Genomic DNA, 14,397 nt, shown 5'->3' with positions numbered 1-14,397 from the left:
AGCCCAGGGGGACGTGCGCCCAGGCCTGTGGGACTCCAGTGCTCTTTCTCTACCACATGCCTCTTTCTAGAGCTCTTGGACTTGCAGAGGCGGAGACTCCTCCAACTCTCTTCTAAATGTACACATGGTCACAAGACCTGGACCAACAGAATTAACAAGAATCTGCTCAAAATAAAAATGCATTACCCCAGATCCTACTGCTTTTCATTATACTTTTCCTGTTCGCACAGTTGTCTTGTCCCTGTTCACCTGCTTGCAGAGCTATAGCTGTTCTATCAGACTACTCATCACTCTGCTTCTTTCAGCTGACAATAGTATATCTTGATGTTTCTATACATCCCACAATATTTAAATTTTTTGACATCTGGGGTTGTTTCCACTTTTTGGCTATTATGAATAAAGCTGTTATAAACATTTATGTACAGGTTTTTCTGTGAATATAAAATTCTACTTCTTTGAAATAAATTCCCAAGAGTGAATTCCTGGGTTACATGGTAGTTGAATGTTTATTTTAGTATTTTTCCTAAAGATGAAATAAACTGTTTTCCAGGATGCACATATTACTTTACAAGCCCACCAGCAATGTATACATATGTTGAACAATATCTTCAACTTAAAAAATACTGAATGTAATCTGTAAAATGATGAAAAGGGGGAGGGGGATAGTGCATGTTAGGCCCTGGCCAGGTGGTTTAGTGGATTAGAACATTGTCCCAATGTGCCAAGGTTACAGAACTGATCCTCGGCCAGGGATCAATAAATCAAAAAAAGTGTACATTTCAGTTTATTTTTGTTCCTGTTCTTTTGCCTATGTATTTCAATTATGCAGAGTGGTAATCATAGTATGTGAATTTTTTATTCTGTCATTTACACTTTATATAGCATTGTAAGTATTATCCACAAGCCCCATGAGGGCAAAACCTTCATTTTTTGTTCATTATGGTTATCACCTGTGCTTGGCATGATAGAGTAAAGCTGGCTCAATAAATATTTGTCGACTGATTTAATATTACTACATCCTTCACAGTGAACATGTATATGCCCACATAATGTTCCCTTTAGTGAATATGATTTAATTTACTTAACTTTCCCTTAATTGTGGGGATATTTTCATTGTTTTCCGTTTTTACTCTTACGAATAATGTGTTGGTGAAATTTTTGTGTACATAGTTTTCTCCACGTTTGTGCTATTGTCTTAAGATAGAGACTCTAGGGTAAAATGACAGGGTCAAATGATTTGGGCATTTTTGGTAAGTCTTAATGCATTTTAAGAAAATGCTTTTTGAAAGACAGGAGCAGTTTACAATGGCAAAACCAATGTAGCAGGTTCATTCCTACTTGGTTTTTGCTGTTATCAGCAGAAAAGATATACTTTGCTCACTTTGTTAAAGATGGTGCTGCCCACATGGATGGGCATCGTCTAGGTGATAATATTAATTGCCTTCTTGCTTGGGAAGGGGCATGGTTATGCTAGTATGTGTTAAGGGGAGGGCTTTCATGCCAAAAATTTTAAAAGGAGGAGCTAGGAGGCCATTTGGAGAGAGATCTCATTGTTCGGAGAGAGTGGCCACGTTTTTGTAAGGCAGGGGTCAGGAACCTATGGCTCGTGAGCCAGATGTGGCTCTTTTGATGGCTGCATCTGGCTCACAGACAAATCTTTAATAAAAATAATAATAACATTAAAAATATAAAACATTCTCATGTATTACAATCCATTCATTTCCTACCGCTCATATTCATGGTTGTGGGTGGCTGGAGCCAATCACAGCTGTCCTCTGGGACAACACCAAATTTTTATTGGAAAATGCATAACATACACGGGTCATTGTATGGCTCTCACAGAATTAGATTTTAAAATATGTGGCGTTCATGGCTCTCTCAGCCAAAAAGATTCCCGACCCCTGTTGTAGGGAGTAGGAGCCCAGGCTGAAGCAGGGCAGAGAAGTCACATGGAGGAGGCAGCCAAAATGGCAGAATGGGGAGGAGAAACCAGTTCATGGAGGAGAAGAAGATGGGGAACAGAGGTGAATAAGACTGGTGAGATAGAAGCCTTTGATTCTAGGAAAACTCGGATGAGTCAGTAGCTTTGTGAGCGCTGAATGAGTGGGTTTTGGAGCCCAGTGTGTGTATTTACTCGCTTGCCAAGTGCGACTTTAGAATAAAGGACAATGGAACACCAGTTTTCGGTTTTGTTGCTTCATTACCATCGGTCCGAATCAAACCTGAACCGGTGTTGGCCAGGCGGCTTTGATGGCAGCCACGGTTACTGGCCATACAGTTGTGCTTTTAAATTGTTGCTTTTGATTTCAGTAGAAGAATCCCTTAATCAATTAGCATGCTCATATAACCTCAGTTTAATGTCACAGGCATACTATGCAAATAAGTACCCTGGCTGGCTGGCTCAATGTATAAAGCGTTGGCCTAGTATACAGATGTCCCGGGTTCAATCCCCAGTCAGGGCACATATGAGAAGTGACCATCTGCTTCTCTTCCCATCCCTCTCTTTTTTTCTCTCCCTTCCCCCCCTGTAGCCAGTAGCCCAATTATTTCAAGCATTGGTCCCAGATGGGAGTTGCCAGGTGGATCCCAGTCAGGGCACATGTAGGAGCCTGTCTATCTTCCTTCCTCTCACTTAAAAAAAATGTACGTCCATTATTTCTGTCATGTCCCCAATACCCCCACTATTAATTACCCAATGCATAATAAGGACATATATAACTCAAGTGTATCTCAGCTTCTAACTTCTGTTAGTGGTTCATATATCATGGCATATATAATACTGGTTGCAATTATTACAGAACTATTATTTTATTTATTTATTTTTTTTTTAAAACTCATTTTAGAGAGGAGAGGGAGAGACAGAGAAAGAGAGAGAGAGAGAGGAGAGACAGAGAGAGAGAGAAGGGGGAGGAGCTAGAAGCATCAACTCCCATCTGTGCCTTGACCAGGCAAGCCCAAGGTTTCGAACCGGCAACCTCAGCATTTCCAGGTCGACGCTTTATCCACTGCGCTACCACAGGTCAGGCCCAGAACTATTATTTTATTGTCTAGAGTCTTTTAAGCATCATAATGAGAAAGATGACTTTTGCATTAGACTCTCTTAAGTAATCATATCTTTGTTTTCTGCAAAGTTGTTCAATGAATTTACCTATATCCATATCTACATATACATATTTCTATCTCGATCTTTCTCCCTGAGAATTCATAGGCAGTCCAGGTCTAGGGAAACTATGCTTTTCATGTGTGTTTAAAATTAATATTCACCAGAGGCTTGACTAAAACTACAATGATCTTTGGACTGTTAACAAGTGATCAACACAGAACACTGTTTCTTTATGAGTTGTTTGCTGTCAAAGTCCAAGTAGGTAATGGTGTCGAGTGCCATAAAGCAGGCTGTTTGCTACTTACTTGAACTGATAGTTTCTCAGCAAAACTTCCAAAACTTTGGCCAAAGAAAATGACTTTGGACGATAAAGCTTGTTTGGTTTTTGTTTGTTTGTTTGTTTTTTTAAGTGAGAGGAGAGAAGATAGTGAGACAGACTCTCACATGCCCCCTGATCAGGATCCACCCGGCAACCCCCACCTGGGTCTGGGGACAATGCTCAAATCAGCTGAGCTATTCTCAGCTCCCAGGGTAGACACTCAAACCAATTGAGCCACTGGCTGCAAGAGAAGAGGGAAAGGGAGGGGAGAAAAGAAGATAGTCACTTTTCTTGGGTGCCCTAACCAGGAATCGAACCCAGGACATTCATATGCTGGGCTGATGCTCTATCCACTGAGCCAGCCAGCCGGGGCTTATAAAGGTTGTTAAAGGGAATCAAAGTAATTATCTCAGTGATTGCTGAGCATGGAGAAGGGAGCCTCTTTGGCTACTCCTCTTGCCCTTCTTCTTAACACGATGACTGGTACCTACAGGTGAGGTGCTACCTGTCCCATTTCTGCTTGGGGAGAAGATGAGGCTGCTACCTGCCTTGGTGCCGTGGAGGAGGGACCTGGGATTTAAATAGAAGAATCCCTTATTAATTAGCATGCTTATTGGGGGATCTCCACTGGACTGGTATGACTGGTGATGAGGCCAAAGTAAAGAGTGTTTTAAGAGCACTCAGCAGTCATGTGACCTATGCACCCACAACCAAAAGCACTGGAAAAGTGCAAGAAGCATGGGTAATGTTTTATTGATTAGTTGTATAGTGGGGCCAAAATACATTTAGCCCATCAGATGGGTATACTATTAAATTAAATAACATAAAAAGAATGTTTAGCCTGACCGGGCGGTGGTGCAGTGGATAGAGTGTCGGACTGGGATGTGGAGGACCCAGGTTCAAGACCCCGAGGTTGCCAGCTTAAGCGTGGGCTCATCTGGTGTGAGCAAAACTCACCAGCTTGGACCCAAGGTCGCTGGCTCAAGCAGGGGGTTACTCAGTCTACTGTAGCCCCACGGTCAAGGCACATATGAGAGAGCAATCAATGAACAACTGAAGTGCCACAATGAAAAATTGATGATTGAGGCTTCTCATCTCTCTCCGTTCCTGTCTGTCTGTCCCCTCTCTCTGACTCTCTCTCTGTCTCTGTAAAAAAAAAAAAAAAAGTTTATTCAGCCATTCTTTTTATGTCATTCAATTAAAAAAATTGTTTTTGCTATTCCAACACAGAATAAGTATATTCTTTTTTACTTATTGATTAATTGATTTTAGAGAGAGGGGAAGGGAAAGAGAGAGAGGGAGAGAGGGGGAAAGAGAAACATCAATTTGTTGTTCCATTTATTTATGCATTCATTGGTTGATTCTTGTATGTGCCCTGACCAAGGATCAAACCTGCAATCTTGGCATATTGGGACAACGCTCTAATCAACTGAGCTACTCGTCCAGGGCTAGAAAGAAGCATTCTTGAACATATATTTTTTAATACTTGTGTGAGTATGGAGGGTGAGGGATAGATATCTATTATAGAAATGGAGTTGCTTGGTCAAAGAGTGAGGAGACTGAAGTTGAATACAGGGATCACACAGGCAGCCAGTAAAAAAGTCAAGATAGGAACAAGGCTCTTTCTGGGGCTCTGTGGTGCACCTATTACCGAGAAAGAAAGCACCTGTCTCATCAGGGCAAGTGCCCCACTTTTTGACCCTTTCCCATCCTGTCTGTCCCGTCTGCAGGTGAAGCACAGTATCAATTTCAGAACCTCAGGACACAGAACACAAGAGCTCCCTGTCACAAGAGGCAGCAGAATAGGGCTTTGTCTCCCGAAGAGGCAAGATGGTTTCTATGGGACTGCTTTGGTGCCAGGGGCAGGGAGGAAGCGCTGCCTAGCTCTAGGTCAGAACCCAGAGTTCTTGCCTCATCTTTCACAGTACTGCCCCTGAGGCCCATGGAAGCGTCTTTTTATTTCTCTGAACAGATTTTGAAATGCTTAGTCTTCAGCGTAGAAATGTTTATTAGTTACTAAAAATGCTGTTTTGCTGGTTACAGGAAAGCACACACAAAGGACTACATACAGTCTGCACCAGAATGAAAAGATTGGGTGGGAAAACAAAGATAATCCCAGACCCACGTTGTCTTTGAAGTGTTCATTTCACACAGAAAGAAATTAAAGAGATATATATTTGTGTGTTTATGCATACATATATATAAAACAAATATGCCACCCAAACACATGTAAGTAGCAACCTCAACTTCATACACTAGATTAAATCAGTGACATTGATTAACATATAAAAATTTATTTATTTATTTATTTATTGTCTGAGAGAGAGGACAGGGTGAGAGAGAGACATGAACATTGAGCTGCTCCCATATGTGCACTGACCAGGGAATCAAACCAGCAACCTCTGCGCCCCCAGATGAAGCTCCAAACAACTAAGCTATCTGGCCAGGGCTTAAGTTTTATTGATTTTTAGGAGACAGAGAGAGGAAGGGAGAGAGGGAGGAGGGGAAAGTGAAGCATTCGTTTGTTGTTCCACTCAGTCATGCATTCTTTAGTTGTTTCCAATGTGTAGCCTGACCAGGGATTGAACCTGCAACCTTGTCGTTTCGGGATGACACTCTTAATAGACTGAACTAACCAGCCAGGTAAAATTTTTTTCCTAATTTTTTACTAATGTCAAGTTTCCCCAAATATCTCATCATTTTTTTTAGGTGCTAGTTGGTTTGAATAAGGACCGAAACCAGAAATACACACTGTATTTCACTGACACTACTTAAGTCTTCGAATCTATGGGTTTCTCGCCATTTCATTTTAAATGCATTGCTACTTGTTGAGGAAAGTGGGTATTTGTCTTTTTGTTTCCCACATTCTGGATTTTGTTGGTCATACCCCAGTAGTAGTGCTGTTTAACACATTCCTCTATTCCAACAGTTCCTATACACTGACAGTTGGATCTAGAGATTGATCAGACTCAGGTTTCCTTTCTTCTTCTTCTTCTTCTTCTTTTTTTTTTGGCAAGAATGTGTTATTTGTGGTGTTATGTACTTCCATCATATGGTACATAATGTCTGGCGATCTTTTTCTGTGATGTGTTAGTAGCCATCAATGATCACTCCTCCCTTGATCGTTATTTTATTAGGGTTTTAGAAAATGCTGATATTCAAATATTATCATCCCTTATGTACTGGCTAGAATGATTTTCTCATCAACTATTTAGTTATTCTGAGATCAAGTTTATTCAGGCCTTAGCTTGGATTTCCAGGGAAGCAGACCTTGAGACATGGGCTTTATTAAGGAAGTAGGGAGAGAATGCGGAGCAGGGAAGCAGAGAGAGCCAACTCAAGGGAGCCTCACCCAGTAGGCTCCTGCTTCAGGCACCTGATTGGTTGATTTTGTGTGATTGATTTCTGAGAAATGATATAGACTGAGTCTCAGGATAGTTCATCTTGGGGGGAAAGGGAAGAATATTTATCAGCTTCTATCTCCCATTGGTAGAAGTTAGAACATGAAGTATTTACTCACAGACTCTTCAGGGTGGTGCGGCATGGGCAATTAAGTTTCCACGGATCCCCACACTGGCATTAACAGAGAAACACTGGGATGGGAGATAGGAAGTGATGAAACCAGAAAAATATCCGTGTTTGCGCTACCTGTCACTACTCAGCCAAATAAGTAGAGATGAGGATTGAATCTATCTTTATGGGTGTTTTATTCAGATGGCTGGTGATCTGAGAAGATGGGGGTTCTGTATCCAAAAACCATCTTAACACCTTGTCTCAGCCATCCTTGTATAGAAGGGTATGAAAGGGGTAGGTAAGAAGTTTGGAAATTAAGGAAAAATTAATTAGATAGAGTTAGATAGAGTTGCAGTCCAAGGATTTCTTCGTCCCTGTCAGTGGGTGTTCTGTCCTTGGAGCATCAGGGCTTAGATACCGTTTGGATCTCTCAGGCCTGGGGCACAAAGGTGGATTGCTTATAGCCTAATGAAGTCACTTAGGCCCATTCACTTATCCAGTTCCTGGAACAAAGCTTTTTACTTTCATTAATTGTTCATCCTATTGATTATAATTAAAAGCTACTATTATTAAAGCCAAATTTCTAACTCTTGAGTTCCCCTATCATTCCTCACTGATTTTAACCATCTTATTCCTTAAAAAAAATTTTGTGTGTGACAGAGAGAGAGAAACAGAGAGAGGGACAGAGGAACAGATAGGGACAGACAGACAGGAAGGGAAAGAGATGATGTAGGGCCCGTAGCCACGGCCACCATCACAGCCTCCTGGCCCGTGCAGGTTCTCAATGGATTCGGACAGACAGTAATGAAACAATGGAGCCAAAATTAGTGGCCATTACCTTTAATCCTAGCTTGCACCTGGTGGGCAAGAAATACACACAGTGGGAAAACACTTCCCTTTCCATTCAGGGCTCCCAAACCCACTGACTTATCCGAGTTTCCTAGAATCAATGTTTTTTTTACCTCACCACCCTTATTTACCTCTGTTCCCCATTTTCTTCTCTCTGCACAAATTGCCTTTTCCTTTAGCACTTTGCCATCTTGGCTGCTTCTCCTCTCCTCCACGTGGCCTTTCTCTGCTCTCCCCTCTAATGCTAATCTCAGGAACCGAGAGAGCAAGCTCCCGGTCTGCCCCATTTTATAGTGTAGAATTCAAAACCTTTAATCCAATATACAAACAAGGAAGTTTCTGATACAAAGTCACTTATCTGAGGCATAATGGGCTTCCTCAGAAGAGTGCATCACCCCACATCATGCAACAGTCAAGGGTGTGGGGAAAAGCTTAGTCTTAAAACTAAACCTGAGGCTATAAGGACCCTGCCTGCTTACAGCCTGTCCCCCACACCCAGTGCAAACTATAAGCAAGCAAACATATATATCATATTTACAAACTTATTTGACCAACATTCTACCCCTTTTGCTTGCTTACAATCTAAAGCACAGGTATTTTGGTATAAGGAAATTAAGCACATTACACAAATTACAATAACAGCACAAATTATACAGTTTCAATAACTATAAGGTACATTTCAGCAGTCTTTGAGCACTTTGTCAAAAGCACAAAATGTCCTCGGCCTTTTTTTTAGCCATTTGAAAAGCTTCCCGGGGCAGGGGAAGGGCCTCCAGCAAAGCCGCCTCCCACCCCCATCAGGGTATTTCACACTGTCCAAAATTCGTAAGTCCATCCAACAAAGGAGCCAGTGCCCATTCTGGTCATAGTCCAGTAATCAGTCCATGCACATGGGGCCTCAGCCTCCCTCCCATCCCTGCCATCCTGGCAGATCTTATACTGTCCCAAAGAGAAGCACATGGCAATGGCAGTCAGCATTTCCATCTCTGCTCTAGAGAGCATGATGGCATTCACCCCTATGTCCCAAAATCGCAGACCTACCAGGGGCATAGTAGGTACTCCTTGCTGCTGGGCTCTCACCTTCTGGAGACTGCACATTGCAACTCCAGCCTGATTCTCCTCATCCTCCAAAGAGGAACTGAAAACACCAGTTCCTGCCGCCGGGCATGAGCCCTGGGCTGTCACTGCCTTCTGCTCCATGGGCCTTGCAGCCCCTGCCCTGGCCTCAGCCCTGGCCTCCTGCCACTGTTGGCTCTCCACAATGTCCAGGGCAAGCTGCAACTCATGAACTTGTGATTTCTCTTCCAGCAGCTGCTCCATTTCTAAGTGAATTTCATGAACCCAGTTGGCCTTCTCCAGTGCTTGCTCCAGCTCTAGGGTCAGCATTTTTTTTTCTTCCACGTTTGCTTCACCTTCTTCCACTGCTCAGTTTGCAGGTCCCAGGCAGCCTCTTCCACAGAGCTCTTGGTTTCCTTACGCATGGCTATAAAAGTCAGCCAGCCTACGGCCCCCAAAAGGACAGCCATGGGGAACCATAACAGCAGCCAGTCCTCTACTCCACTCTTCAAAGGTGGTGGTGGCTTCATACCATTCTGTATCGAATCCTGCTGATTATGCCAAATGTAGGGCCAGTAGCCACGGCCACCATCACAGCCACCTGGCCAACGCAGGTTCGCATTTGATTCAGACAGATGGTAATAAAACAACAGAGCCAAGAACTGGTGGACCATTAGCTTTAATCCTAGCTTGCACCTGGCGGGTAAGAAATACACACAGTGGAAAAACACTTCCCTTTCCATTCAGGACTCCCAAAGCCACTGACTTATTCGAGTTTTCTTAGAATCAAAGTTTTCTACCTCACTAGACTTATTCACCTCGATTCCCCATCTTCTTCTCTCTGCACAAACTGGCTTCTCCTTCAGCACTCCACCATCTTGGCTGCTTCTCCTCTCCTCCACGTGGCCTTTCTCTGCTCTTCTCCAGCATGGGTTCCTCTAACCCATTTTATAGTGTAGAAATCAAAACCTCTAATCCAATATACAAACAAGAAGTCTCTGATACAAAGTCACTTATCTGAAGCATAATGGGATTCCTCATGAGAGTGCACCACCCCCTATCATGCAACAGTCAAGGGTGAGGGGGAAAGGCTTAGTCTTAGAACTAAGCCTTAGGCTATAAGGACCCTGCCTGATTACAGCCTGTTCCCCATACCCAGTGCAAACTATAAGTGAGCAAAGATATATATCATATTTACAAACTTATTTGACCAACAAATGAAAAGCATCAATTCTTTGTTGTGACACTTTTTAATTGTTTATTGATTGCTTTCTCATATGTGCCTTGACCAAGGAGCTACAATAGACCGAGTAACCCCTTGCTCAAGATAGTGATCTTGGGCTCAAGCCAGAGACCCTGGGCTTCAAGCCAGTGACCTCTGGGCTCAAGCCAGTGACCATGGGGTCATGTCTATGATCCCACCCTCAAGCCAGCGACCCTGTGCTCAAGCCGGATGAGCCTGTATTCAAGCCAGCGACCTTGGGGTTTTGAACCTGGATCCTTGCATCCCAGTCCAACGCTCTATCCACTGCGCCACCGCCTGGTCAGGCTAACCATCTTATTTCTATGAGTTTAGTTTCATATGGAAGCAATCATGTAGGTCCTGAGGTCAGTGGTGGTATCATTTCTCTGATTTTGCTGCTTTTCTGGGCCTGGAGCTGAAAAGCAATTGAGGCCTAGATGTTATCCCTAGGGTATTCTCTGCCACCTTTCTGCTAAAGGGGTCTAATCAGCATGAGCAGCAATGTGCTAGTGGAGGAAAAGTTACCCTGAGGGTGAGGTCCTTATTTTCCCAGAGTTGCCCACTGCTAGGTACCTGAGGCTTTCTGTCCTGGTGACCTTCTGTGCTTGGAGGATAGTCCTTACTCTGCTCATATCTGTTTAACTACCTACCACAATAAGGCTATTTCAGGTTGTTCCTGCGTGAAGTTAAGCCACGTAGAATTTGTTGCAGTGGTCACCTACTAGATTGATCATTATTTGATGGGCATTTTGAATTAAACAGACAGTTGGGGAAATGAGTTTGTAAGATTTGTAATTTTTGAGTCTGTTCACTTTTATTGTTAAAAAATGGCGCTGGGCAGCCAAGTGTGTGCTTGCCCTCAGAGCAGGGCAGTTAATTGCAAATTGTGGGTTGCATTCCTGCTTGGGAGGGGCCATTGTTTTGCTAATGTTTGCTAGAGAAGGGGTCTTTGTGGGCCCAGCCAGTTTTGCAGAGAGAGCAGAGAATGCAGAGTGCTGAAGAAAACAGTTTTGCAGAGAGACTGAAGGTGTGTGGATGTGGAACCAGAGCTGAGTGACTTTGCGAGCTCCCCTGAGACTGGTGGGGACTTTGATTCTAGGAGGAACAGAGAAGATTCTCCTGGTTGTGGAACCGGAGAATGCATGAGGGCTTTGGGAGCCCTGAATGAAAGGGAAGTGTTTTTCCTGCCTGTTTGCTTGTCCGCTGGTGCAAGACTTTAAGAAAGGAATGGCCCACCATTTTTTGACTCCACTGTTTCTTTACTGGCTGCCCGAATACAATGTGAACCTGCATGGCCACTATGGCGCGACCACTGGCTATACACAGACTTTGGAATTTTTTTTTCCAAGAAAAACGCATCCTGAGTTCCAAATAATAAATCCAATTCCAATTTAATATTGCTTAACTTTTTTTTTTCCTTTGTATTTTTTTGAAGCTGGAAACGGGGAGAGACAGTCAGACAGACTCCCGCATGCACCCGACCAGGATCCACCTGGCATGCCCACCAGGGGGCGACGCTCTGCCCCTCCAGAGCGTCGCTCGCCGTGACCAGAGCCACTCCAGCGCCTGGGGCAGAGGCCAAGGAGCCATCCCCAGCGCCCGGGCCATCCCTGCTCCAATGGAGCCTCGCTGCGGGAGGGGAAGAGAGAGACAGAGAGGAAGGAGGGGGGGTGGAGAAGCAAATGGGCGCTTCTCCTATGTGCCCTGGCCGGGAATCGAACCCAGGTCCCCCGCACGCCAGGCCGACGCTCTACCGCTGAGCCAACTGGCAGGGCCAATATTGCTTAACTTTTATATTTATGTCTTTTATACTAAAAAAAACTTAATTCTTACAGACATGAACATAATTACTACCAACATTATGATTATTCAAAAGCAGTCTTTTTAAAAAAACAAACATTTTCTTTATTAGGTATATACCTAAGGGATGCAGAGTCAAATAATTTTGTTTTAAAGTCACCTGACATAATTTCCCTTTAGATGGTGTTGGGCAGATAAAATATATTATGCTCACTTTGTTAAAGATGGCGCTGCCCATGTGGAAGCCCGTCACCCAGGTGATTGCTTAGGATGGTGTGATTATATTAATGCGTGTTGGAGGCGGGCTGTGGAAAGGCAGGATCCTTGTAGCCTGGGGCTTGGTTTTGGGACTAAGCCTTTCCCACTCTTTCTGATGTGGGGTGGTACAATCCCATCATGCCTCAGATAAGTAACTTTGTATTAGAGACTTCCTTGTTTGTATATTGGATTAAGGGTTTTGGTTTCTACACTATAAAGTGGGGCAGACCGGGAGCTTGTTCTCTCTGGGTTCCTGAGATTAGCATTAGAGGAGAAAGCAGAGAAGGGAGCAGATAAAGGCCATGTGGAGGAGAGGAGAAGCAGCCAAGATGGCAGAATGCTGAGGGGAAAGCGAGTTTGTGCAGAGAAAAGGAGATGGGGAACAGAGGTGAATAAGTCTGGTGAGCTAGAAATCTTTGATTCTAGGAAACTTGGATAAATCACTAGCTTTGTGAGCACTGAATGAGTGGGTTTTGGAGCCCAGTGTGTTTTACTTGCCCGCCGGGAGCAAGCTAGGATTAAAGATGATGGCCCACCAATTCTTGGCTCCGTTGTTTCTTTACCATCTGTCCGAATCTAATGTGAACCTGCATGGGCCAGGAGGTTGTGATAGTGGCTGTGGATACTGGTCCTACAGATGGGTAAGCCACCAAATTGATAACTACATTTATTTGTTGAATTTTGTTTTTTTTTTTTTTTGTATTTTTTCTGAAGCTGGAAACGGGGAGAGACAGTCAGACAGACTCCCGCATGCGCCTGACCGGGATCCACCCGGCACGCCCACCAGGGGCGATGCTCTGCCCACCAGGGGGCGATGCTCTGCCCCTCTGGGGCTTCGCTCTGCCGCGACCAGAGCCACTCTAGCGCCTGGGGCAGAGGCCAAGGAGCCATCCCCAGCGCCCGGGCCATCTTTGCTCCAATGGAGCCTTGGCTGCGGGAGGGGAAGAGAGAGACAGAGAGGAAGGGGGGGGGGTGGAGAAGCAAATGGGCGCTTCTCCTATGTGCCCTGGTCGGGAATCGAACCCGGGTCCCCCGCACGCCAGGCCGACGCTCTACCGCTGAGCCAACCGGCCAGGGCCTGAATTTTGCTTTTTACATCATTGATTTTTTTCCCATAATTATGTACAATTTACACCATTCCAAAATCACATCTACAAAACCAGATATGGTCAGAGAACTTGAGCTTCTGCCCTTGTGTTTTTCACTTTTTCCCTGGCTTTTAATTTATCCTTTCATTAAAAAGAAAATTAAAAAAATAAAGAAATAAAAAAATAAAATAAGCAAATGCATGCATGTATTCCTGCTTTCTTAGGTAAACAGTGGGAAACCATATACACCTTCACTCACTAGTACTTTGTTTCTGACAAACTACTGTTCATATTTTAAAAATACTGTACTGTCAAAAAAAAAACACTGTACTGTCTTTTAGAATAATAACTGTATTCACTTCTTAGAATAATTTGTTGATAGGTGTCCTCAGAAGTCTAAAGTAAACGAACCTGAGTTTTCTAAGAGGCACTCTTATTCATTCCATTACTTCTGGCAAAGGTTCCCGTAGGGAGGAGGGAAGGAGGGTTTGGCAGTCATCAACAAAGCTGACTAGAATGAATGAGGGCATGACCTTGCTAGGAATTTTTCTTACTGTGGTAAAATATACATAACTTAAAATTGACCACTTTAACCGTTTTTTAACCATTCAGTGGCAGTTAAGTACATTCACGTTGTTCTGCAGCCAACACCACCATCCATCTCCAGAACTTTTTCATCATGGGCACGCATTAAACAACAACTCCCCATCACCTTACCAGGATTTTTAACAAGACTAAAAGGTGAACCTCCTTGCCAGGCGCAGGTTTGGACACTAGAAAGATTCTACCTTCTCAGCTGAGCAGGGGTTCTGGTTGTGACTAAGCTGGCTCTTGGGTTAGCACTCCCGCCCTCACCTATTGTCCCAGCGGGAGGAACCGGTATTTCCGGATTGGGGCCTCAGGCCCTGTGATCCCGGCTAAGGGAGAGATTGGTGGGGGAGGGGAACAGAAGGAGATCACAAAAGTTTAACTTTCCACCAATTTTAACCTGCTTCTCACTCATCCCCGCTGACAAAACAAAGACCCCTACACCACACAACCATCCCTCCGTTGTGTATTTGAGAGAAAACGAATGGGGAGAAGTGGGAAACATTAACTTGTAACAGTTGCTCCTCCTATGTGCCTCGACTTAGCAAGCCCAGGGTTTCAAACCAGCGACCTCAGCTGT

General features: G+C 44.0%; 1 long non-coding RNA gene across 1 annotated transcript; it reads right to left on the bottom strand.

The window, feature by feature from the left end:
- Window positions 1–7,740: 7,740 nt before the first annotated feature.
- On the bottom strand, window positions 7,741–13,696 carry LOC136393000 (uncharacterized). Its single transcript, XR_010749016.1, has 3 exons — window positions 13,589–13,696; window positions 9,646–9,778; window positions 7,741–9,536 (listed from the first exon to the last, which is right to left on the bottom strand). It is a non-coding gene; the product is annotated as an uncharacterized lncRNA (long non-coding RNA).
- Window positions 13,697–14,397: the final 701 nt, after the last annotated feature.

This window comes from Saccopteryx leptura, chromosome 2, assembly GCF_036850995.1.
Source record: "Saccopteryx leptura isolate mSacLep1 chromosome 2, mSacLep1_pri_phased_curated, whole genome shotgun sequence".
In the NCBI taxonomy this organism is placed as follows: Eukaryota; Metazoa; Chordata; class Mammalia; order Chiroptera; family Emballonuridae; genus Saccopteryx; species Saccopteryx leptura.
Note: the sequence above shows the minus strand (reverse complement) of the source record. Positions and strands in the feature narration are given on the sequence as shown.